Source organism: Peromyscus leucopus, chromosome 9, assembly GCF_004664715.2.
Source record: "Peromyscus leucopus breed LL Stock chromosome 9, UCI_PerLeu_2.1, whole genome shotgun sequence".
Lineage (NCBI taxonomy): Eukaryota > Metazoa > Chordata > Mammalia > Rodentia > Cricetidae > Peromyscus > Peromyscus leucopus.
In genome coordinates, this window is record NC_051070.1 from 50,661,057 (window position 1) to 50,679,097 (window position 18,041).

Consider the following 18,041-nt stretch of genomic DNA (forward strand, 5'->3'; position numbering starts at 1 on the left):
TGGAAGGGGGCCAAAGCTGGAAGTTAAGAAAATGAAACATTTCTCTCAGGGAAAGGACTTTTGGTTCTTTATTGAAGAGAAAAAAAAAATCTCATCTCAAGATACCATTTGTTAGAGTCCCTGTCCTACTTACTGAAGGGAAGAGAAAGAACCTCTCATTAGTTGGCTGTGGATATAAACATCGGATCAATTATTGCTTGCAGCCATAGAGAAAAGTAGGAGAGAGAGCAGAAAGGGGGGCTTAAAAGACACCACCACCACCAGCGCAGGAAAACAGAAAGGGTTATAGAAGATATAGAGGCAGATGAACCCATGCCAAGTTAGGGGTCTTCCACAAAAGTAAGGAGAACACCAGGAAGGGGGGGGGATAAAGAAAAACCCAGCATCAAAAGTGGGAACTCTATATGCTCTGCAAGCCCTTGGGACTTAGGTGTACGGTCTGAGTAATTAATTACATTTGATACTCAATGATCCACTAAGAATTTCGTTATCCATTGTTTTCTTTAAGAATGTAAGAAATACGTACATCTTCAAGAGATTTCTGTCAAATGGTGAAAAAAGATTGCCATCTTAAAACGCAGCCCAATTAATAAACCGCAATACAAGTCAGACGGGGAGCCTGGTTTCATCAGTCACCTGTTTGGAAGGACATGGTAGGACTTCGGTTCCCCAAGACGACCCTCTCTCCAAGGCTTCCGGTGAAACTGCAAAAGTAAGCAGTCCCGGCCAGCCCTCAGGCATTACTGCAGCGTCCCCCATTGCTTGAGGCTTAACGAAATTGCTGCTGCCTTCGCTTCGCTCTCCGCGGTTGGAGAAAATCAAGGTAACGGGTTTCCACTAGATTTGGCTGGTCCGAGACCACTAAATTAACCACTGCGTTTCTGAACGAAGTCCATCTGTTTTGTGGGTGCTATAAAATACCGGGGCGCAACACGTTCAGGAGTGGAGACGTTTGAGCCCAAAGCACCTGCCCGCGTTCTAAGTTGTGGGGCTTTCGGAGAGGGGCTGACACGGTTCATCTCCGGGGGTGGAGGGTGGAGAGCGCTTTCTAAAACGCATTTGGAATGGCGTGTGTGGCTCCAGATGTGTCAATCATCGGCACAGTTCCCCCGGGGCACTGCCGGGCTTAGAGAGCGGCTCGGGATCGACACCGCCACACGCCTGGCCGCCCGCCCGCGAAGCCCGGCCGCGGGGCGCCGGGCACGCGCGGGGGCTCCGGGTCCCCGCGGCCGGGGGCGCCGTCGGCGGGGCTCGCGCAGCCGCACTGGGGCGCGCCGACTCCGGGCTCCTCCTCCTCCCGGCTCCGTAGTAATCATGGCGGCGGCGGCGTTCGCGGTCCCTCGGGTGAAACAGAAAGCGGGAGCTACGCGGAGAGGGAGCGAAGAGCGGGGCTGAGGCGGCGCCGTCACTGCCGGGAAACCAGCCCCACAGTCAGCGCAGCGGCGGCCACGGGAGCCGGGCCCACCGTCAAGGCAGTGAGAGGACGAGCCCGGAGCCCCGCCGGAGACACGCCAGGGGAGCCGCCTTCCTCCGCCTCGGAGCGGCGGGACTCGGAGGTGAGAGCCGCCGGGGGACGCCGGAGCCCGCGTCGGGGAAACCGTTAGGCTGGGGCTGCGGGGCCGCGGCGCCGGAGGGCTGAGCCCGTCGAGGGGGGCGGGCGGGCGGGCGGGCGACGTCCCCCCGCTTCCACACACCCCCGCGTGGGAGGGGGAGCGCTGTCCGTGGGGCGGCGGGTCCGGGACGCCGGGGCGACGTGCGCGGCACCTGCCGGGGCTCGGCGGCGGCCGCGGAGCGCTGCCCGCTCACCTGGGGGTTAAATCCTCGAAAACACGCCCTTCGGGTCTGCGCCCCGGGCGGGCGGGCGGGCGGGTGGGCGGCCGCTGCCAGCGCCTGGCGGCTCCTCTTCCCCAGGTAAGTTAACCACCTGTTCGGTCGGTCGGTCGGTCGGGAGGAGGAGGAGGACGGAGGAGGCTGCGGTCCTCGCCCTGCTCAGCAGCAGCCGGCGTGGGGGAACTTTTGACACGACTCTGGAAAAGGGCGTCGTGCGCTAGGGGAAGGAGAAAAACGAGCCAATAATTTCGACGTCAGATCGCGAGCGCTGCTGTTCTCCAGAGTGGGATAGGTAATCGTATTTTTTTCTTTTTTTAAATGAAAACTACCACCTTTTTAATAAAAAGCCGTGGGATATTTGGCGTGTGTGTGTGTGTGTGTGTGTGTGTGTGTGTGTGTGTGTGTGTACTGATTGCTGGGGGTAGTAGGGATGGTGAGCTAGAATTTTTTTTTTTTTCTCTTTCTTGTGAGACTGTAAGTTTCTTTGGGCACCTTCTTGTCTGTCCATCTATTCCTGAGAATAGCTGGCTGACAGGATTTTCCTCCTTTTATAGTTTAATCTTTATGTGTTCACGGTAGACTTAAAAAAAAAAAAAAACCCAAACTGAGCCATATATTGATTTTGCTGCTTCGTATGGTGGTCTGTTTTAGTTCTTGAAACCCAAGTTTGTGCGTGTTTTTCGGTGTCATGAGAAACAAATCGCATCGCCTCTCTGCCTTTTGGCTAAGAATGAAGTAACAGTTGAAGCGTTTCTGTAATATTTTAATCACTATGCTTTTACCAGCATTAGTGCTAAACATATGCCACTCAAGACTGAGCCATATGTCAGACAGAAACAAATTGGGATTTCTGGCTCAAATCCCATGTTTAGATAAATATTTAGTTTTCGTGTACTTGTGAAGTATGTAATTCTTGCCATCTCCTAAGTTTTGTTTAAGTCACGTAAAAATGTTCCAGGGGGATGAGCCCTCTGCCTTCTTAACTCATTTTCTTGTTTGCATTGATTTTTCTCGACTAATGGGGTAAATTACTCGTGGAGACCGGTGGGTGGGCCTAGTAGAAAGCAATGATGAGGATTTTTTTAAAACATGGTTTTTCTAAAATATAAATATGAGGGTTTGTTTTTGGCATTTTAGCCCACTTGTAATTCTTGCTGCCACTAATAACACCCTCTAAAGGGAAGGAGGGAGGATGAGGTGATAGGGAGAAGATCTTGCTTATATTTAAAAATTTTAGCATTCTCATATTACATTTCCCTGTATTTTTCTTCCTTGTCTTCATAGATCATCTTCCAGTTCTCTCTAGATTAAGTGGAAAATTTTTATCTGAGGCTGGTTACCTTTAGCCACCTGTACGCGTCTGCCTTAACTCCTTCCTCTCCCCGTTTGTCTGAATCCCCCTCGTCACTGAGTGATCAGGAAAAAGAAACTCTTGCTTAACACTGGCCCCCGTGTTCAGTCACGATTGTAAGGGGAATTTTCTTCTCCCACATTAATGTTGTTCATTCAAGAAAACAGATTTTTGGTGTCACGTGTCATTACTTCCTCTCTCTGTGTAATTGAGAGCTGATTTTCCCATACATCCAATGATTCATTTTTAGATACTATATTTCTGTCCATTTCAGCTTGTTTTATTACAAATAAAAAATTGTCTGCCTTTCCAGATCTAGTAAGATGAAAACTGAGAGACTATAAAACACAGGAGAAAAAAAAAAGAGGAAATGAATATTGTCTTTTAGCTTGACTTAGGAAATAGACATTTCTGATTTGCTCATCTTTAGTTTAGACTCATAGGATATATTTCTGCTTGCCTTGAAAATATTTATATTTTTGGTGTTTATATATTTAAAGCTTATTAATCTTGTATTTTGTCTATACTGTTAATGTAACCAAAATAGTTTTTTTTTTTTTAAAGCAAAACATTCTTGGTGCATTTTTTTCATGAAAATGAGTTTTGATTATGTCTTGGAGGATGATATAAGGATGTACATATGATTTCTAAATTTATTAGCCTGGTTATGATAAGCAATTGGTGGTTGTTGTTAAATCTAATCTCTAAAACAAGAACTACTACTTCAAATAAGTTCTGAATGTTCTAACAAAGTCAGATTTAGAATTCTGAACATGTCTAGTCCATTGAGTCCTGTAGTACTTTTGTTAATCACTTTGGTACAACAAAATGTGTATCAGTGTCAAGAGCTCATTATCATAAAGAAATTGATAACCAATAGTGTTAAGGGTACATTTTGTTCTTTTACATGTATTGTGAGTGTTTATCCTTTTTAATACTTCAGCCTTTTTTTCACAGTATTGTTCAGTGAGTTCTTTTTATGTCATAGTCCTTAACCTTTTCACCTACTGGTTGGGTTTTGTTTGTCTTTAATATATAGTAAGTTTGCTGTGCAGCCTCTGGGTGTCCGTTAAGTTCTCTGTGGGTTTCATTTATGATGTTCCCAATGTTCTATCAACCATATCCAGGCCTTAGGCTACTTTTCTGCACAAGATAGCTACTACAAGATAGTGTACTTGGGAGGACATAGCATGGCCTCAGAGGATGATGAGCTATTATCAAAGTAAGGGATACAGAAGCAGGAGGATGTGTTCCTCCAAGTCATTTACAAATTATTTGAGAATTGTACACTAACAAAGGAGACCATTAGCAAAAACTATAGCACAATATTGTTAAAGTATGTGGTACCCACCTACTGTGACTGAGAGCTCTGTGAGGGAGTGCTAGAATGTTCTTGACATTTGAAGGAAGTCCAGCTTGAAATTTAGGAAGGGTTTATTTATCAAAGGAAAACTCCAAAATAGAGTGACAGGCAGAGTTGGAGCTAGCAGTGGGAAGGGTCCTTTGGGAGCATCCAAGGCCAAGCATTAGGAAAAAGAGAACTGGTAAAGACTGGAGCTAGGCCCCACCGGGTTTGAAGAGTAGAGTGGGAAGCCCTGCCAAAGAAAGGTCTGCTTATCAGTAGGAATCCATCTCTGAAAGTAATAAAGAACTGCACATCATTTTGTTTTGCTTTTATTTTTTCTAGTTGGCATACGACATAATGGATTTCGGTATGACATTCTCATCCTATGTATCATTATACTGGGCTCATTTTCTTCCCTGCTACCATCTTTGGATCCTCTCTCCTGCTTCTTGCAGGTCCGTGTTTCCTCCCAAATGCCAAATGCCTCTTCTGCTTTCATTTCGTGTGTGTGTGTGTGTGTGTGTGTGTGTGTGTGTGTGTGTGTATGTGTGTATCTCTGTATATGAGAGAAACTATGTCTTCCCATTATCCTCCCTTGTTCCCACCTCCTCTCCCTTAGTACTTCAATAGTTGCAATTTTATGCCATATACAGACAGACAAAAATATATAAAAATTCTGTATATGAGAGAAAACATGGTGTTTGTCTTTCTTACTCTGTTTTGTTTTGCTTAGCATTTTCGTCTCTAGTGTCAGATTTCTTAGTAGGTAGATTCTATATGTCTAAATAACTTAGATGAGGGTAGACAGATATTTTATATAATGCTTGATAATATTTTGCAAGCTGTTTATAGTCTCTGTTGAATATGATTGTTTGTTTGCTTGTTTAAAACAATCTTTTTAAAATGTAAAAACCAAGTCTTCAGGCTGGAGTTAGCCAGCTGGCCTAGTTCACTGAGTCCTGTCTGGCCAACTGTCCATATACACATATTGTGAAGTATTTTCCTAATGTTTGTTTGAAGTGATGTACATATCTTTTTTGTACATATCTCTAAAAAATATTTCTATTAACATGATTTTAAAGCCAGGTGTGGTGGCTTTAAAATCATGGCCTTTAATCCCAGGACAGGGGAGGCAGAGGCAGGCAGATCTCTGTGAGTTGAGGTCAGCCTTGTCTACAGAGTCAGTTCCAAGACAGCCAGGACTGTTACACAGAGAAACCCTGTTTCAACAAGAACAACAACAAAAAGATTTTAATTAAGATGATTATGGTAATTTTCAAGGGTAAATACTGGTTGTTTTGAAGCTTCATTTATATTAAATATCTCTTTGAAATTTCTAAATTCATGACATGTATGTCTAAGATAACACTATTTCAGATCCTTTCCCACTGTGTTTCTTGTGTTGTGATCCGTGGTGCCTCAGGTTATAGCTTTATGGATCAGTTGGTGAGGGCTGCTACATGGTTGTGATACTAGGAGATTAAAATATAGCATAAGAACATTCTTTTTCACTGCAGGCGTTATAATAGGCTTTGTATGTGGTCAGTTTTAGGTGTTGGAAAAAGTAGCTGAGATACTGACTCTTTTTCCCCTTTAAGAACATTAAAACCAAACAAAAAATTAATCTTTTATGCTTTTATGACTATAACTGTGCCATCCTTTATAAATGTATTTACTGTCTTAAAGCTAAAGGCAACATAACCCAACACTAGGTTTTGGCCTTTCTCAATTACTACCTTGTACAATTTGACTTATTAATATTTTGCTTTAATAAGAAACTAATAGCTAAGGCATGGTGGTACATGCCTTTAATCTCAGCATTCTGGAGGCAGAGGCAGGAGGACCTCTGAGTTAGAAGCCAGCCTGATCTGCATTGTGAGTTCCAGGGCAGGCCAGCCAGAGCTTCGCACTTGAGTCCCTGTCTTGAAAAAGAAGGGGGTAGGAGTAACTAGTAATTGACCACTGCATTCCCACCTCCTCTAGGCTGGCTTCCTTGCTGAAGGAGGGGATCGAGTGCCTTGGATGGTGCAGATGGGGCAGATCTTCATTCCATGTTCACTCTTCATTAGTGATCGTGATTTCACAGTTTTCTTTTCCAGTCTTGGCTTTCTTATCCTTAACATTGAGAATATCTGCCTCGTTTTCATCACACATATTGTAAGGATTCAGTGAGATGGGTGAAACATGAAAATGTTAAGGTGCCATGTATGTGCTTACATCAATGCTTGTACATACTGGAAGCTGCTCAATAGCTTGTTTTTTCTAATGTGGTCAGAACTTTTGAGTTCAAGTTTTATTCTCAAATTTCTATAAACAGCATTTGCAGGAAGGTTCAGTATACTAGAAAGTCATAACTGTTTTCTTTGGAAATAAAATACATATAAAAAAATTTCCACTCATTAATCTTTCAGATCAGTCCTTGCTCCACTCTGCCTCTGTCCCTCTTTGCAAGGGAATGCTGACCTTCTGTTCCATACAGCCTTAGCTGTTCTATCCATAGTGGGATGGAATGAATAAAATGAGTGAACTAGCTCCTTTTTAAGTGGAAGACAACTTCTTTACAATACTGAGAAATACCTGTTGGGTTGCACTGGATTTCAGGGCCTATGCTCGGTTATTTTTAAAATCCTGCATAAGCTGGACAGATACTGTTGTTCTCTCATTTTACAAGTGAAATTCTATGTGGGAGTGACTTCTTTCTCTCCCTCACTTCTTGAGACGTCTTAGGTGCTAGTTGGTAGAAATACACAGTATATTGTGTATTTTGTCATCAACTTAGATAAGAAAGTTAAGTGCGTTTGACAGATTATTGTATGAATCAGACTATAGCAATGTTGAAAAGTATTGTTTTGTTTTCTGTCTTCCTTTCTCAGAACCCACATCTTTTTGTTTGTTTTTCAAGACAGGGTTTCTCTATAAAGCCTGGCTGTCCTGGAACCCACTCTGTAGACCAGACTGGCCTCAAACTCACAGAGATCCTCCTGCCTCTGCTTCCTGAGTGCTGGGATTAAAGGTGTGTGCCATGACCACCTGATCCAGAACCCACATCTTAATATATACTTGTGTATTAAGATTTATATTTTTAAAGCAACTTTCTCCTTCCCCAGTGAGTTAGTTTCATTGATTTATGTGTGTTAGTCTTCTTCAGTAATGCGAGGGGAGGGAATCCTCCTACTTCGCTGCAGAGTCTAAGCAGATATTTCTTAAGTACACTTTGCAGCACATGTAAGATTTTCTTAAAGTGTAATTGCAAAATGAGTGCCCCAACCCCAAAATTCAAGATGCTCCAAAATGTGAAACTCTTGATTGCCACCTTGGTGCCACAAATGCCAAGTCTTCACCTTACCTGGAGTGATGGACTACAGTTAAGATGTAGATGAACTAAACACTGTATATAGCAACCTCAGACCTGATATATATATGTAAAACACAAGTGAATTTTGTGTTTAGTTCCCATTCCCAACTATCTCATGGTGTGTACAGAATTCCAGAGTCTGAACTAGAAACACTCCTGCTCCTAAGCATTTTGATGAAGGAACATTCAGCCTGTATATTGTGTGCTTTGAGAGAAGTAGTTAACACACACACCGACTGCTTTGGTTGAAGGCGTAGTTATTTCAAGCTCCACAACATGGGGCTGGTCCTTAGGGTCATGGCAGGGGAGTCTCTGGCCAGGGCCTGGGGCTGGCCCATGCACCCAATGGGTGTGCAATAAATAGAGCCTACCAAAGGAAAAAAAAACCAAACAAACAAACAAACACAACCCAAAATCAGCCTGTTTTAATATTTGCTTAAATAAAAAATTCATGATGTCATTTTGTTCACATTTTCTGGATTTGTTTTTGGTTTTCTTAATATAGCCATTCTCAATTATGGTTTTGTTTTTAAGACTTATTTTTCTTCCCTGTGTAGTATTTTCATATGTAATGTATTGTGTATATACTATTTATATTTTAGAATGATAGTTTATTAAGTACCTTTCTGTTCCTTTGTATATTGTTGTGAACAAGTATATCTGCTACTTTAGGGCAGCATTTTTTAAAGATATTTTAAAAATATTTAAAATTAAAAAATATCGTAGTATGGCAATACTTTATTTATATAAATATTGCTTGAACCTTGGTTCGATTGGTTTGCGTGGTTGAGTAGCCCTAGGAGAATATGTAGGAGCTGCTCTGTCCATCTTAAACTGCTTTTTCCATCACATCCAGACTAATATTTCAAAATGATGAATTTATTGAAATCATCCATCATTTTAAAGCTACACCAAACTTTCTCTTGCATCAACTATAATCTCTTTTCTCTACAAATCCATATTCTGTTGATAGCTTGTGATCACCTCATTGTGTCTCATCACTTTCCAGCTTTGTACCGTGAGTTAATGGCATGTTTCCTGAAGGCAGGGGCTGTCTGTTGGTTGTCTAGTGGCTATATAGGAACATACCTGTTGCCCCAGTGACCTCAATTCCTCCATTTACAATGGAGTACTAATAGACTATTAGTTAACTATTAGTTAACTTATTCCTGTGGTGAATAAAGTGAGTGCCGTAGTATATTTATATATGCAACTGTGATAGATGTGTCTGGTTATGCCTTGCACGTTTCCTATTCTTATTTTCATTATTTACTTATCTATCATTTGTTGAAGAATTAATATGTCTCAGATGCCTGCAATACAGTTGTCACAAGATGAATGTCATGCTTTCTTTTTTCTGGGTTCACAGACTAGGATGAGAGAGAAAGTCATGTAAATAAATACATATCTTAAAATAATTAAATAAAATGGGTCTTCTTTTGCTTCTGTTTACCTGTGTGATTCTTTTCTGCTTTTTGTCCCAAATAGGCCTATTTCCTGCCGAGTATTGATTGTGTACGTTGTACACACACACACACACACACACACACACACACACACACACACAATCATTCTGTAATTAGGTTGTCTGCTCAACTATTGGACTGTGAACAGCACAGCTGCTGCTAACAGTTTGGAACCAAAGGAGCAGAGGCTCAGTATTTCAGGCATCGTCGATGGCAAAGACTCTGTATACCTTCGGAAGCCAAGCTACAGCAGGAGCAGAAACCAGCCAGATACAATATAAAATATGAGTGTGGGTCTCTTCTAATTCAACTTTATTTACAAAAACAGGCAGCAGGCCAGGGTTGACTCACAGGTTTTAGTTTGCTGACTCTAGAGGACTACAGACTACTTTGTTCTTGGTTAGTACAAGATTACTAGTACTAGTAAATAATAACTAATAAGTGCCTCTTGTGGGCTGAATGTGCTTCCAAACTTCACACATAGCTGCTTATTTAGTTCTCAAACCAACTGAGTCAGATGTCATTGCCACCATTTTCAAAGCGAGGGAACTGGAACACGGTTCGCCCAAGATCATAGATCATAGAGCTGTTCCGTGAAGAAGATAGGGCTCTGAACCCAGATGGTGACAGTACCTGGACTTTTTGTTAATACCAGTTCCAATGTGCTGAATCCCAGGAACGTTTCAGTCTTAGGAAACATAGTAATGTAATTTACTATAGTCACAGATTTAACGAACAACTATAATTATCTCTTTGGTGTTGAATCCCAGGTGTATAATGATTCACTATTAGGAAATACTAATCTAATTTACCATATTTATGGATTTTAGGGGCAACTATAATTATCTCTTTGGTGCTAAAATTTGTTTTCTTAAATTCAGTTACCAGTTCTAATAACTTACAGTCAACAAGAAATAACCTTATAAAAATATTCTAGCAGGAACTTATATTGAATGTCATAGTGAAATATTAGAAGCACTTCTATTAAAAGGTAAGAGCATTAATATTGGTCCATAACTCATAGCTAATACATTAAGAAACAAGAAAAATAACCTGTAAGTAATAGGAGAATAGTACTATTATTATTTATAATTGATATGGTTGCATACTTAGAAAATGCTAAATAAGGCTGGCTGTGACTCAGCTGTAGAACACTTGCCTATATAGCTGATGTCATAGGTTCTATTCCCGGTAGCCCCATCACCATTACCACCATCTTGACCACAGCAATGACAAAACAGAATTAGAAAAGAAGTGATGAGACTAGACATCCTTGTCTTAAACTTAGTGGGGAAGCATCCCGTTTCCTCATCAATGGACACATACTCTCTGTCTTTATAAGAATAGAAATAACAGGGCTAGAGGTATTGCTCAGCCGTTAAAGGCTAAGACTCATAACCAGAATGTCAAAGGAAATAATTTCAGTGTAATGGTGTGCTGAAGCTGTGATAAGATGCATTTAAAGAAGTAAGAACTGTACTAGTGATTCTTAACTTTTATAAATTAACTGACACCCAAGTCAATATTATTACTTTTATTTGTACATGTGTGTAGTATATGCATGCATATACATGCCAGTACATGTGTAGAGGCCAGAGGAGGATTGTGGGTGCTCTGCTCTGTCACTCTCCACCTCATTCCTTTGAGGCACAATCTCTCATTGAGTCTGAGGCTAGACTGGGTAACCAGAGGCTAGGGGACGGGCCAGTAAGTCCTACAGTCCTCCTGTGTCTGCCCCTGGAAGTGCTGGAATTGCCTAGATGTGAGAGAGCCCTGTCAAGCTTTTTTGCATGGGTGCTGGGAATCTGGGCCTCATACCGGTGTAGCAAGTACTCTGTCTCCCGCCTCGCTTTACTTTTGGAGATGTAAAAGTATTAATTGCGGCATTGTAGCTGTAGCACAGTGTCAGAGAGCTTGTGTGGCCAGTGTGAAGGAAGCCCTGTGTCCAGTCCCTAACCACACACAGATTATGATTGGGAATGTTTTCCGTCTTTCATATGCCTTCATCTTTCCTGTGAGTCTAACCCCCCCCTTTAGTTTTCAAAGCTCCTTCCTCCTCCCTTTCTTGGTGCTGGGGATCAGGTCAAGGGACACAGGCAGGAAAGGCTAGTGCTACACCACTGAGCCCACCCCAGACCTTTAGAGACAGCTGATGTTAGAACTGTGTCAATACTAAAGACAAGACTTTTTAATGATCAAGATGGAGAGAAGTGATGTGCTTAGAGAAAATAGCTTTTAGCCCAGGCATAGTTAGAGGTTCATAACAGAACTTGGTTCTTTTGGAAAGCACTGCATTGTTAACTGTGTTCGACTGAGAAAGCCGCTGTCTCACAGAGCGTCAAATCAAGATTTTCTTGTGATAAAATTCGCTCTTTGGAATAACTTGTCATGTTAACCATGTTAAGCATGTCAAGTTACCCCCCACAGTGCAGCATTCATGTAGAAGTCAAGCCGTTCTACTGTGGATTTAACTGCTATGGAGTTAATGCAGCCAGAAAGGCAACGCTGCTTTAGTTTCAAGTCCAAATTCACTCGGATAAGACATGGTTGGGAATTTGAAATTCTGCAAGAAGAAAGTGAATGATCTGTAATGTAAAAAGTAATACTTTTACCGAGGCCAGTAAAATGTCTGTAGGTGAGAATAGAATACCTTGACACTAAAAGTGCCTCAAATGTCCTGCCCCACCCCCTGACATTTAGGGCTATATACAGGATTTAGATAATATTACTTTTAAAATAGTGTCCCTTCTCAGTCCTTTAATGGGTTGGACTTGTTCTCATTTCCATAGCTTGTTTCTCATGTCCCATATTTCTTTTGCTTGTTTTATTTATTTATTTATTTATTTATTTATTTATTTATTTATTTATTTATTTATTTATTTATTTTTGAGACAGGGTCTTGCTGTGTAGTCCAGGTTAGCTAGGAATGTACTGTGTAGCTTAGGATAGCCTCCATCTTACAGTGATCTTACTGCCTGTCTCCTGAGCATTGGGATTACAGTGTGCCAGCATGCTCAGTTTACATGGGTGGGAAATGTCTCTACAATGTCTTTTTTATCAAGAACATGGCTCTTACATAATTGAACATGTTCAGTGGAAAATTTTTCTGGGCTAAAATTAACAGTGTTACTGGGGCTGGACAGATGGATCATTGGGTAAGAACACTTGCTGTTTTTCCAGAGGATCAACTCACAGGAGTTGTAGTCTGGCCTCCACATGCATGTGATAGCATGTGGGTACACACAGTAAATGAATAAATAAATAAACCTAACAAAATACATCACTGACTTTACTTAGTGTTAAAAACAGGATATTATTTTATATATTTTCTGAAATTTAGTCTTCAGATTGTCCTGGAGGACTTGGTCATCATAATATGGTTTTGGAGTGTTTAGACCTCTGGACTGTTTGAAGTAATGTCTGTTTTTGAGCCTCCTAGACAGTGGTATTTTGCAGTAGAAGCTGCAGAGTAAGACAGTAATTGGTACCAAGAAATGGGGTATTGTTGTAGCAAATACCTAGAAATACAGAAGTGACTATCGAATGGCACAAAGTAGAGACTGGAAAAGCTGAAGTGTTGCTGTGGGTAATTCTAGTGAAGACTCACAAAAGAGGAGAGAGAGAGAGAGAGGGAGAGAGAGAGAGAGAGGGAGAGGGAGAGGGAGAGAGAGAGAGAGAGAGAGAGAGAGAGAGAGAGAGAGAGAGAGAGAGAGAGAGAGAGAATGCTCATCTTCTTAGAGGACACACCACCCTAGGCAGAATTTTCATAGAAATGTGGTCGGTAAAGGTCACACTGATGAGGTCTTGGGAGAAAATGAGAAACATGTTATTGGGCAATGCAGAAAAGGTGATCCTTGTTGTAAAAGGGCAACATACTTGGTTGAATTGTATTTATCCTTTGATATTTTTATAAAAATAGTTTTCACAAATACAGTTGGGTATTTACTTAGAAGAATTTTAATTTTTTGAGGCCCATTCTGAGGCTGAGGATGGTCTGGAACTCACTGTGTATATAACCCAGGGTAGCCTGAAACTCGTGGTGATCTTCCTGTGTTAGCCTTCCAGGTAGTAAGATTGTGTCATTTACTATGCATAGCCCATGTGGGACTTAGAGGACTGCCACATGGCAGAGCCTTATTGTCAGGGCCCCAACAGCTGCATAAGTCAGGCTTTCCTAGTTAGAAGGGATGGGCCACCTTGTCGGGCTATGTGGGTGGGGGATCTTAGTAGGTCAGGAAAACAGCATTAAACCAAAGGTAATTATGCTCAAGCCTTTAGAGCTAATGGTATTTGTACTGCTTGGTTTTAGGCTGCTTTTTTTCTTTGGGTGCAGGGCATCTATCCCGTGTATATTCTACCATTATATTTTGTAAGCACACAATTTAAATGGGTTCACAAGTTCAAAGGAAAAGAATTGCCTTGGGATAAATCATGAGTTTCTCCCAATTTTTGATGTAGTTGATGTTGATGAAATTTTCAATTTTAGAATTAATACTAGAACAGATTAAGACTTTTGGGACCATTGGGACAGAATGAAAAAGACATGAATTTAGAGAAGAGGTAATGGCGGTTAAGTTTTGACTGCATATCTCTAAAGTTCTTATTTGAGTGTCTTAACCCTCAGTGTGATGATGCCAGGAGGCAGGGCTTTTGGAAAATAATGAGATGAGATGAGGCCATAAAGGTGGAGCTCCCCCAATGAAATTAATGTTCTTCTAAGAGGAGACATCTTTGAAAAATGCTGTGTCAGTGAATCTGCAGATCACTTGAAGATTTTGAAGATCTTCAAAATAAATCTTTATATAAATGAACATAGGGTATTTTCTTAAGTATTTATTTATTTATTTACTTATTTATTGTGCATGTTTGTGCATGTGTGCTTGCATGTACACATGCCATAGTGTAAGTGTGGAGTTCAGAGGACACCTCTGTCTTGTTTCTGCAGGTGGGTTGTGCTCCATATTCCAGGCCAGCTGGCCTAAGAGCTCCCAGGTGATTCTTGCCTCTGCCTCCCATTCTGACAGAAGAGTGCTGGGTTACAGATGTGTGCTGCCATCCTAGCTTTTTACACACTTCTGGAGATTGAAGTTGGGGCGTCAGGCCCACGTGGCTTGTGGTTTCCCTTGAGGAGCTATGTCTCTGGCCCATCCATATTCTTTTTGGGGCTACTGCACATTAAGTCTTCTTGATTTCTTTTTCAGATTATCCAGTTAGTATATAGTAGCAACTCATTTTTCTACATTTAGTCTATATCCTAGAATTTTGGTAATTTTTAGTAGCTTTTGTGAAGTCCTTACATTTTCTACAAATAACACAGATCATTGTACTTCTTTCTTTCTAATTTATATACCTTTTTCTTTGTTGTATAGCTGTTCTTCTGTAACTGCACTGAATATGGGTGTCAAAAATTGGTGTCATCATGGGGAAAATAAAATCTCAGTTCTACCACAATCTAGTCTCATTTGAACATTGTAAATCCTTACTAAAAGAAAAGATGTGATTGAAAAAATTCCAACCAACCTAATCCCAGACAAGTCCCAAAACTGAAACACAAGAAATATGAAAAGTCAAAGCAACAGGACTGCTTAAAATTACTAATTCCATAGTAATTGACTCCAGTGACAGTGAATTAAATGAAAATCCCAACAAAGTATTCAAAAGAATAATTGTGGCCAGGCAATGGTGGTGCATGCCTTTAATCCCAGCACTCAGGAGGCAGAGCCAGGTGGATCTCTGAGTTCGAGGCTAGCCTGGGCTACCAAGTGAGTCCCAGGAAAGGCGCAAAGCTACACAGAGAAACCCTGTCTCAAAAAAAAAAAAAAAAAAAAAAAAAAAAAGAATTAATTGTAAGAATGTTGAATGAAATCCAAGAGGATATGAATAAATTTCTTGACATATTCAAAGTGAACACAAACAGCTGGATGAAATAGGGAACTCAATTCAGAACATGAAAGAGGAACTAAGTAGAGGTAGGAATGCTGAAAAAAAGTTGAAATTTGGAAATTAAAATCTCAATAAATGAAATAAAAAGTTCAGTGGGAAGCCTTACCAGTAATAAATTAAATGGAAGATAATGCCAGAGCTTAATGAGAAGCTAAATGAATTAGAATACTCAGACAATGATAAAAAGGAAATAAGTAGGAAAGCATCAACAACGTGGGAGATCTATGGGACAGGATTAAAAGACTATATTTACAAATCATTGGTGTAGGACAACAGCAAGAAGAAAAAGGCTGAGATGATGTATTCAAGAAAATCATAGCAGAAAAATTTCCAAAGTATTTTTCATCCAAAAGAGGTTGCTATCAGATATAGGGGGCATTTAGAGAACCAAATGAATAGGGTCAAAAGAATCTGTCACATCATACTATGCTTAAAACACTAAGCATACAGAACAAAGAATGTTGAGAGCTGTCAGAAGCACCAGACACACATAAAGAAAGGCAAATCAAGATGACAGTGGATGTCCTTGTTAGCTTTAATTATCAAATGACACAACCTAGAATTCACCTGAAAAGAGTCTCAGTTGAGGCATTCCTTAGATCAGATTGGTCCTTGGGATATCTTGGGGAATTTTCTTGATTTGCTAATTGACATAGGATAGCCCAGCCCACAGTGGATGGCATCATTCCCTAGGCAGTTGGTTCTGGACCATATAAGGAAACAAATTATGCATGAGCATGAGAATAAGCAAGCAAATGAGCCAGCAAGCAGCATTTCTCCGTAATTTCTGTGTATTTCCTTGACTGTGAGTGAGTGTCCTGGTTAGAGGTAATGCTGCATGGAATAGCAAGCAGGCCTGCCCTGAAGTTCCTGCTCCGTTTGTGCCCTGATTCCCCTTAGTGACCTGGAAGTGTAAGTCAAATCCTTTCTTTCTGAAAGTTGCTTTTTGTCAGTGTTTTATTACAGCAACAGAAAGAAAACTAGAACAGTGGACTTCTCAACAGAGGCTCTGGAAGCCGTGAGCATAAAGAACAAGATATATCAGCCAGATGTACTATATATACCTAGCAGGGTATCCTTAATAACTGAAGAAGGAAGAAAGTTTCCTTGATAACGGCATTTATGGCTACTACATAAGCACCAGGGAAGATACTTGAAGGGATTTTCCACACTGAATAGAGAGATAAACTTACATAGAGTAACCCGCAGGTACAGAGTATTATGTACCTTTATTTATTTATTTTTATTCTTGTGTTCACAGTTTTTATTTTTTACTAGTGACTATTGCATTTATCAAATGCTTTTACTGGAAGATTTGAGATCATGTGGTCATTTTAACGTTCAAACATTAATTTCTTGAAAAATACCGTGTATGAGTGCTATTTCAGTGGTTATGACCCATGTAATAGCCCCTGGGTCAAGACACAGAACAGAGTCATTATCCTAGCAACTGCCTCCCACCTCCCATCTTAACTCCTCAAAGGCAACTGGTGTGCTGATTTTTAACACTAGATCGACTCAATTTTTGAACTTCTTACGAAGTTGAAGAGTATATTCTCTTTATTTTTCACTCACATTTTTTTGAAATTTTATTCATATTTTCTGAATTACTTTCCTTGGTTTTATAGTTATTGAATAGCTTGGATGATTTCTAAGGGCCGTTTAGATTGTATATGGTTTTAAAAGATTATTAACAAATCATGTTGCTACAAGCTCTTGTATTTGTGTGTTGGTCCACATATACATACATTTCTTTTGGGCATTTGCTATGAGTCTTCGTAATCAGATCATAAACTGAGCATCAACTACCTGCATCTGTCCACCTTTGGTAGATAGGACAGTAGATCTAAGTGGTAGTATGCCTGCCTAGCTTGGGCAAGGACCTGCCTTCAAACCCTAGCACCAGAAAGAAACGGACTTTGGTAGATACTAGAGCTTTTTTCAGGATGACCTTAGGACTTTGTTGGTTACTCCAGTCTCACTGCTACTTGCCATTGTCAGTCTTCTAGAGGCTTTCTCATCCTAAAGGAACCGACTAGTCGTGTGTCATGCCATTCTGTTCTCGTCCTAAAGAAACCTACCCAGTCGTGTGTCATGCCATTCTAGTTTTATTTACTTTTCCAACCAATAAATGATTTTGAACATTTTGTTTATTGCTACCTTGGATTCCTTCAGTTGTCTGTGTTGTAACTATCTCCTCAGTCTGCAGCTTACATTTTATTCCATTAAAGACATTTTTTAATGTAGTTCTTAAAGGAATCCTGAATATTATTTTTCCTTTATGGTTTGAGAAGTGTATTTTATACCTTATTTGAGAATCTTTTTCTTTCTATGAACATACTCAACTGTGTTACATTTTAGAATTAATTTTGGCAGTGGTATACTGGAGTCACCTTTACTTTTACTAATACAGATAGTATTAACATTTCACAGATTTTTGTAGGATGCTCTTTAGCCAGCGTGTGTTCTACATTGCGAGTTAGAGTGTAGAGCATGCTCATGTACTTTCAGCTTGAAAACAGGTGGGCTGTTTACTCCAGGAACATCAACAAGCGCCATACACCAGTCCTACTCTGTTTGCATATATCAGGTATTACATTATAAGACAGGAAAAGAGATGTGTAACTATAACAGAGAGCTTGTTTGGTTCCTTAGACAAGATAAGGATGTAGAATATTAGTAGCAAAATTAGAATAGATTGAATGAAGTTGACAGTTTCTGCACAAAGAGTACAGGCTATCAAATGCAGTA

At 40.5% G+C, this 18,041-nt stretch overlaps 1 protein-coding gene across 3 annotated transcripts in view; it reads left to right on the plus strand.

Moving 5' to 3' along the window:
- The first annotated feature begins 633 nt into the window (after window positions 1–633).
- Fndc3a (fibronectin type III domain containing 3A) overlaps window positions 634–18,041 on the plus strand; it is a 150,384-nt gene continuing 132,976 nt past the window's right edge. Inside the window, exon 1 of one of the 3 annotated variants that reach the window (XM_037208395.1) lies at window positions 634–823. The gene's annotated coding sequence lies outside the window, so the exon portion shown is untranslated. Of the gene's footprint in view, window positions 824–1,474; window positions 1,557–1,909; window positions 2,123–18,041 lie in introns of those variants that run through there. The other 2 variants (XM_028877631.2, XM_028877630.2) reach the window with 2 other exon arrangements.